Source organism: Aedes aegypti, chromosome 2 (assembly GCF_002204515.2).
Source record: "Aedes aegypti strain LVP_AGWG chromosome 2, AaegL5.0 Primary Assembly, whole genome shotgun sequence".
Lineage (NCBI taxonomy): Eukaryota > Metazoa > Arthropoda > Insecta > Diptera > Culicidae > Aedes > Aedes aegypti.
Genome location: NC_035108.1, coordinates 427,775,302 through 427,784,805, shown reverse-complemented (window position 1 = coordinate 427,784,805; position 9,504 = coordinate 427,775,302).

Genomic DNA, 9,504 nt, shown 5'->3' with positions numbered 1-9,504 from the left:
AAACCATGTGAATCAATGAAAATCACGTTTTCCTGCACATTTGAGCCAATACAAAATGTATGAGGAAAATTTGTCCGATAGAATATTTTGTAACCTTCCGATTATGAAATTATAGACCAAATACTGAACTCTAGCGAAAAAAATCCGAGGTACATTCGATTTGCATAATCTGCTGGTTTAGACATAGCGTGTAATGTAAGTACAAACATATTATCCCATAGTAAAAACTAATTCTTCAAACCATAATAATGAAATTTTCTGAAGTGAAAATTCAATCCGACGGATAACAGAAGAGATATTCATGAGTTTTTTTGCTGTTATTTAGCTTATTTTTGGTTTAAAGCTCTTTTTTTATGTACAAAAATCCCAAACAAAATCAGCTAAAAAGGGATTTGTTCCTTCAGCAACATCCTTCATCAAGGTTTGAAGAATGAGTTTTCAATATGGGATGATAAGTTTGTACTAGCGAGTTTGGAACATTTCTCAAAATTTCTCCATAGTAATTTCCATATAAAACTACATTGTCTTTGGGCCACCTTTAAATCCCCACCTAGAAAGCTGAAAATTTTACCGAATACTTTTTTATGGTAAGAATGGTAATGAGCACATGGGACATTGCATTTTTAAACATTTTTAATATTTGAATCGTTCTAATGAGCATTCTCCGGCAGTAATCTCATTAGGAATCACTGGAAGAATGCCACATGGAATTCTTGAAGAAATACCTGAAGCAATTTCTGGGGTATCTTTGGAAGAATCACTGAAGCTATCTCAAGTATTCTTTGGTACAAACCATGGAAGAATCCCTGGAGAAATCACTGGTACATTTCCAAAAGTAATCTCTTGAAGAGTTCACGCAAGCAATGGCTGACGAAATTATTACTGGGTAAATTTCTGTAGGAGTGTTTGTAACAATTCCTAGAGACACTCCTGTAGGAATCTTTAAAAGAATTCTAGAAAGAATTTTCTGAAGAATTGATGGAGAAGTCCTTGGGAGAAAATTCCGGTAAGAATTGCTGTTGAAACCTCTGGTTGAATTCCTGGAGGTCTTCTTGGAAGAGTTCAGGAGGAATAACTGGGAAAACTACTTAATAAATTCCAGAAAGAATTACTGGAGAAATCAAATAGGGATGCCTGGACAGATATCTAAAAAATAATATGCTGGCAATACTGGAAGAATTGCTTGAAAGATTGTTGAAGAAATTGCAGGAAGAATTTTTGGAAAAATATTCTGATAAAATCCTAGCAGAAACCAGTCTTGGAGAAATTCCTCGAGAAACTTTCTATAAATTTATGAGGATATGATCCTATGAAGAATCGTTTTATGAAATCCACAGCAATGCCTGAAGGAACTTCGGTAGAAATATATGAAGAAATGCTCGGAGAATCCTCAGGAGGAATTCTTGAAGATACTACTAGAGGAGTTTATTGAAAATATCCTAAGATTTCTAAAGAATCTCAAGAAAATTTTCTAGAGAATTCTTCTTCTTTTTTCTGGCAGAACGTCCCAACTAGGACAGAGCCTCCGTTTCAGTTTACAGCTATTAATTGAAAGTTTTCTTTGCTATTTGACCATTTTTGCATTCATATATCGTATCACAGGCACGAAGATACACTTTTCCCTGGGAAGCCGAAAAAAAATTCCAAACAGAAAAGATAGAAAAATCCAAAGGGGAAATTTTATGAGATTTAGCTTAGAGAAATCAAAACAGAATCCCTGATGGAAACTTGGGAAATAATTCTTGAAGAAATGTCTGGAAGAATCTCGGGAAGAATTTCCATAAGAAATAACTGAAAGATTTTTTGCCGAAATCATAGAGCATTTATGGGGGATATTTAGAGAACACTTGAAGAAGTACAAACCATGAGGGAAGCTATTTAGAATTTTTGGAGTATTTTCTGGAGGAATTACTGGAAATTCTGGTAAAGTTACAGAGGATACCCCTGGAAAAACCCATGAGTGAATACCAGGAAGATTTTTTTAAGAATTCCAGTTGCAATTCTTGAAAGAAAAATCCCTTTTTATCATTCCTGTTGAAATCTTTGGCAAAAACATTGCAGGGTTCATTCTCGATTGATTTTAAAGCGCTATCAAAGCAAGCAAAGAAAAACATCGTTTCTGTGAACTCGTGCATCGGTCTGTAGCGGTCGATGATCCGCAATGTTTCGCAAGTTGTAATAAGCTTGACAAATGGGAGCAGCGAAGGATAGCCTCAAAGAGAAAACCTATTTTTCTCGCTTATTCATTCATCATTGGGGGTAGGTGTAGGTGTCACAATTTCAGGAGGGATCCCTGATGGTATCCCTGGGAGGAATCAGTAATGAAATTCTTGTAGGAAACTCAGGTTATATTCCTGGAGGAATGAATTTCTAGTGGAGTATCTAAAAAATCTTTGTTGAAATAGCTGGATTAACCGCTTGTGAACTTTCAGAGGAATGTCAGGAGAAATTTAAAAAAAAAATCCTTGGAGAAAATCGCTGGCGGAATGCCTAATAAATTTCGTAGTGGAATGCTTAGAAGACTCCCTGATGAAACTCCTGGTGGGATCTTGCAGAAATCAGATTGGAAATTCTGAAGGAATTCCTCAAGGAGATCCTTGAACAATATATGGATATTTTGTGGAATTTCTGGACGAATCTCTGGTGGAAAACCTTAAGAAATCCTTATCGGAGTTCTAGCAAGAATACCTCTTGGAATTTCTGATTGAGTTGCTATAAAAATCGATGGAAGAAATCTTATGATAATCCCTGGCGAAATTCTTGAAGGTAATCTTAAAACCCTATCATATCCGATTACAAGAATCCGAATGCAGATCACGTCTTTTTTAGATCCTTCGAATAATATCTAGGGTAGGTGTACCAGTTATGGCCATAGCGGTTCCCTATTTCGCCATACGTGATAACTTGAATGTCTCCACATTTTGAAAAGTTTTGTGTGTTTTAGCAGGATGATACCTTTTTGATTCATATTACGGACAGCTTCAAATTCCGGACACTGTACTTTGTATGGGAAACATTTCACACGAAATGTTTCGATTTTTTGGCGTTCAAAAGTTCTCACTTTTGAGGCTCGTTTAAGTCAACATTTTCCATAGATAGTCTTCAAAATATATAATGCTCTGCTGCCTTAAACGCCTCTTTAGTGGTTTGCCGATCTCAATAAATGATTTATCTTTCCTATCTATGATTTTCATGAGCAGTCCGGAATACGAATCAAAGTGTCCGGAATATGAGGCAAAAGTAAGGAAGCGCCCGGAATAAGAATCATGAAAAGTCCACACATTCCTTTTTATTTAAAATTCACAACCATACAGAATAATTCATTTTATATGCTTTCTGATGAGTTGTACTTCGCTGAGGCCTTAAGTGTCCGTAATATGAATCAAGGGTATGGGTGTTAAAACATTCAAAAAGATTAAAAATGCGAAAGTCATCGAAATTTCACATAGGGAACCACTACGGCCAAAACTGGTACACTTTCCCTATGTGTTAAACTATTGAGTTTTCTTGATTTAGCAGGATTGGAAACGGAACTGGTAGTCGAATTCTTGTTCACAACCCTACATCTCCTTCGGCTCTATTAGTTGCCAATTTCGACTCTGTTTGAATCTGGATAAAAATTCATAAATGTTAAGCTGTTGAATGATGGGACTGTTATGTTGTTTTATAATGATTCCACCATGCCCTACTGCTACCAGTTCTCAAATATTCCAGAATGGCCAAATCTTACTATCCATAATCGAAATTAAAAAAAAAAAACAACACAAAGGAGCTTGAACGGTTCTACATTAAAGGCATATGGAATTCTGAATATGGTTTATACCAGTTCCTTCTGAAATAGCTTTCAAGAACAGAGTTCCATTTCATTAGATATTAAAAAATAAAAATCGATTCAAAATAAGATTTTTGTAGCCATTTCGTGATTATAATGTGTTTTTTTTTAATGTATTAGAAAGGTTAATATGATTTTTACATCGATTTCAACCCTGCCAATCCCAAAGTAAGTCCCGTTTCTTGTTGAAATATGCTTCGAACATCATCAAGAGACTCACCACCGTCACGTAAAATTTATTAATGAGGAGCGATGTACAAAGCATGTAAGTTGATCTTTGGGACAGAGTGGATAATTGTGTTTACGAACACATTTTTTTTTCTCTGTACAATGAATGGTCTGATATGTTGACTCTCCTCAACGAGACTATGTTCATTGTTCACAAACATTTCCGTTATCGTCCGCTTGGTGTAGGGTTTGAGAGAAAGTCAAAGTCAAAAGCAGAGCTTGAATTCAATTACGAAAAACAATTTCAAAGTTTAGTCTATCGCTCGCAGAGTTGAGTGAGAAGGTGTTCATATCATCGTTTTCGTCTAGGTTTCAAATTTCGAGCCTGAACTGGATCGTTTTCCGTAGTGGAAAGTTTATGAACAGCTTCCCTGAACAAGCATCAAGTGTGTTAATCGTCGAGGCAATTATATCTTTTGTATTTTAGTTGGTGTGCCTCACATTCTATGCAAAGATCTCAACGTGTAGGTGCACGTACTCTATTGTGTTCTCTGGAAGTTTCTCCCAAGAAAAAGTTGTGCTCAAACAAGAGATTGAAAAAAGGAAGATGGAAAGTATGCTCTTTTTCCTAAGAAATGCCTCCCCACCTGGCAAAAAGTAGCTTGTTACCGCGTGCCGTTGTGCTTTCTCGCTTCATTAGGTGTGTTGATCTTCTGCGAAAGTCTCCTGGCTATTGTAAAGACGAGAGATGGGACTGCCGGGTTCGAGATGAGGGTTGATACTAGGGGTTGAGTCGTCACGTGTAGGCCTTGGCGACGTTGACGTCGGATGGTAGGCTCACGGCTATGATGGTGGCAAAAGGTTTTTGGGAGTTTAAGAAAATGGAAATGTCCAATAGAATATTAAAAATTGCTCCATTTACTATTTACCATTACTACTTACAGTAAAGAAAAACAAATGCTCAATTCGAAATAAATTTTGTAAATGTCATAGTGGTTCGAAAACTATTCGAGTAAGAGACTTCCACTCAAAATATTTCAGAAATTGATTAGGAAAAATAATGGCTATTTGTTGTTTTTAGAAATTTAAGTGTGAACAATCAATTTTAAAACTTTTATAACTAAAAATGGGTAAATATTATGACACAAGGTTTTTCAGCAAAATAGTAGCCGCAGTTTTTAATTTTCTCTAAATCAGTTTCCTTTTCTTATTGGTGCATTGAATAGCCTGCCCATCGTTATACGTTTGTTCTGCAGCACGTAAATACCCTGTTGATGGTGGTGTGTCGAAGGTAGGCACAGTTGCTAAGAAGTTGGCTCTTTCCGGGCAAGATTACGTTCTGGAGTGCTTTGCAAACACCTTTTTCTGCATCATTCGTTGGGTATCCTTCTTTTTGTCGTAAATCCGAAGGCCAGTTTGTTTCCTCGTGTTTGGGGACTTGTGTAAAAGCATTCGCGCCAGGGGGTCCTGTTGAAGTGCTGTGAATGCAAGCAAGATGTAAAACGTATACATTTGCGCACAGAGGTGGAACTAGGAAAAAACGTACCTTGGTCGCCAGGAACGATAAACATTCAGAATGGGTCTCCTCTACAACATAGTTTCTAAACTGTAGGTTTCGAACTCCTAAAGGAAGGATTTGATAATTTTTCATCCTGATCGAACACTTTAATTGGCTGAAACATTCTGCAACAGATCTGAAGTATTTTACTGCTTATCTTGGAGCGAACTGTTCTGCACCGTGTACTACCATGTAGTACATATCATACCCCATTCACCCCTGATCTTGTATCTTCGTAAGAATTGTGATCAGATTTTTTATTCTACACATCATAAGTTGCTCCCACTCAAATACCTACAAACATCTGTCGGAAACCAGTAAAACAGACAGCAGCAACGGTAAAACGAAAGGTATGCAAACAGCCCGGAATGCTAGGCTGTTTACTTAATCTTCTGGTTAGGTGCTTCTTTTCTTCTGTTGAAGATGGCGTTGACGCAACTGATTTTTTCCCTTTGGATGCTTGCGTGCCCGGGGGCACGAGACTAACGACGACGTGCTAACAGGAGAATTGAGTAAACATGTTTTCATAATTTGTACAACGCATTCTACGTCGTCATTACTGGATGATTAAGACGATGATGGTTAAATTTCATCATTTCAATTCAGAAATGGCAAAGAATACCATGGGACTCAGATAGCAGTAGCGATAATCATGAAGGTATACAGCAAGGCCATAAGGAAGATGATGGGTTCGAATTCCACTAGTCGAGGATCTTTTAGGAATGGAAATTTTCTCGACTACCCAGGCATGCTTGCCACACATGCAAAAATGGTCAATTGATAAAGAAAGCTCTAAAATAATAACTACTTTCACAGTTAGAACACTAAGCTGAGAAGCAAGTTCTGTCCCAGAGCGGAAGTTACGTCAATAAGAGGAAATAAAGATGTAGGGTAGGTGTACCAGTTATAGACATAGTGGTTCCCTATTTCGCTGAACGTGATTACTTTAATGTCTTCATTTTTTGAAAATGTGTGTAGGTTGTAGAAGCTAGATTTAAAATGTTAAAGCTATCAAAATTTCACATATGGCCAAATAGGGAACCACTATGGCCATAACTGATACACTTTCCCTACTAAAAGAGATCCACGGTATAAATTCAACACGCTCGATTGAATGTATTGATCACTTGACTCAAAACACCAATCATCATGATTTAAAGAGTTCTAGCTTTGGATTTGCTCTACTGTCTCTAGCACTAGACTCTGAAGTGAAAAGTCGTTGATTTTGAACACCAGCCTTTTGTTTGAAAGCAATCATTGACAGCTCGTTGTAGAAAATAATTGAGATCAATTCACCACCTTTCAACAGTTGCGAGTTGGTGTCGAGGAAAGATACTAGACTTGCACTCCGAAGATTAAAGGTTCAAATCTGGGTCAGGCGGAAACGTTTATTTTAACTTTTTTTATTTCAAATCAAAACATACAACGTTAAATTCAAGTGCTGTTACCTTGATATTGTCATGATTCAACAGTAGTGCAAATCCAAGTGCAGAACTATTGATAGCATCGTGCTTATTTTTTACCGTGGATGCACGTCCACATTCGAAACTATTGCACAGTGGTCCAGGAATCAGTTTTACGCGGAAAGATGCATTTTGAGCTTTAGAATGAAACATTAGACAAAAACGACAAAAACGGTCTTCTACAAAGTTGTTTGTATTAGTTGAGCCCTATGTTTGGTTTTATTGAAAATAAGGGTGGACCACATTTTGGTAGAAATTGTGTAACTAACTTTCTTACTTGTAGAAATTATATTATACACGCTTCAGCAAAGTTGTAGACCATTCAATTTCAAGCAACTTTGCCAAAAAAAGTTTTTTTGTATCTCTTAAATTGATCGATTTAGACTTTTGTTCCTGCAGTGACATAGTGTGGTCAGTGGTCGTTTTATTAGAGTTACAAAAATAACACATCTGTAATTTTTTGATATAATACACAATTTTATTTTGTCTTTTGAACGCCGTCAAAAGATATATTTTATGTTTGCCCCAATCAGATATATTCACAATCAAAGTAGGCATGTTTTTAAGAGAAAAACAACAATAACTCTTAAACGGAATGAGATAGCGAGTTTCTTCACTCACCAAATTACGCATTTTTTAAAGCTCTAAAAGTTCTATAGACTACTTTGATAAGAAATTTGAATTGAAAACTCTAGAGCCAGAAAACCAGTTATGTTCGGACCACCCTATGTCACTGCAGGAAAAAAGCTCTAAATCGGTCAATCTAAGAGATACAAAAAAACTTTTTTTGGCAAACTTACTTGAAATTGAATGGTCTACAACTTTGCTGAAGCATGTATAATATAATTTCTACAAATAAGAAAGTTTGTTACACAATTTCTACCAAAATGTGGTCCACCCTTATTTTCAATAAAACCAAACATAGGGCTCAACTAATACAAACAACTTTGTAGAATACCGTTTTTGTCTAATGTTTCATTCTAAAGCTCAAAATGCATCTTTCCGCGTAAAACTGATTCCTGGACCATAGTGCATTGATAACACAAACGTTGGCAAAAAAATATTCCCAGAGAAAGCAAAAGTTTTTTTCAACCTGAAGAAATCCTACCTGGACAATTTTTTTATGAATGAGAAGAGATGATATTTGTTTAAATCATTAATTAGTATAAGAATTGAATAAGGAATCATTCCAAAAATCAAACATTTGTGGGGATTTTTTAAAACTCGGCCTTCGGCCATCGTCAACAGCACCACGCTCGTGCTGTGTATAAGAAGCGAACTTTTTTCGAAACGCGGGTTCTCGGTAAACAGTCTCGAATTAATCCTTACCTTCAACGGTTTTTCAGAGATTTCCTGATTTTTTTAATAGTTATAATAACTGGAATATACATACCTACATTGATGGCTACAGCGTAGCGTCATGCCATTGCCGGGCGTATTATAGAGCTCCATTTTCGTCGGTCTTGGGCGATACTTCTCCAGTTGTCCCGAACGTTTAGGGTCGCCTGGTTCTCTTGCACTGCGTACAGCCAGCGTATTCGTGGTCTTCCACGAGGTCGACTATCTCTACCTGGTTCACTGAAGACTGCTGTATTTCACACGCATCTTTATATAATTTATACAACTCTTGATTCATGCGTTTGCTCCACACACCATTTAAGAGTTTCCCATTTCCGAGTATTATCCGCAGCACCTTCCGGTCTGTCTCTTTCAACGTCCACGCTTCGTGCCTGTAGAGAGACGCCGGAGGAATCAATGTTTTATACAGGACAAGTTTGGTTTCCATATGAAAGTGGTGGAATCTAAGCTGGTTATGTAATTCATAAAAGGCCCTATAAGTGGCCGCAACTCGTCTTTTCACATCGTGGGAAATGTCGTTGTCACAAGTCACAAGTGTTTCAAGGTAAACAAATTCTTCAACAACGTCAAACTCGTCCCCATCAAACACTACCTCAACACCTACACCACCAAGCCAACCTCTATTTCTACCTGCAACCATGTACTTCTGCAACCTGCCACCTTTCTTCGTCCTCCCATACCGTTTTGATTCATATTACGGACACTTAAGGCCTCTGTAAAGTATAACCCACTCTAGAGCATACAAAATAATCATTCTGTATGATTCCTTGGCGTTATCGAGCGTCGGAAGCCCTTAACTTTCGAATGGTGGGTAAAAAGTACGTTTCCGCAGCTTGAATATTTTTAAATAAATCAAAATGTGTGGCCTTTTCATGATTCTTATTTCGGACGCTTCCTCACTTTTGCCTCATATTCCGGACACTTTGATTCGTATTCCGGACAGCTCGTGATAATCATTAATGGAACAGTCAAATCATCAATTGAAATCATCAAACCACTAAAGAGACATCTAAGGTAGTTGGGCATTATAAATTTTCAACGATATTTATGAAAGCTTACTAAAACGAGCCTCGAAATTGAGAACTTTTGAACGGCAAAAATTGAAACATTTCGTGTGAAATGTT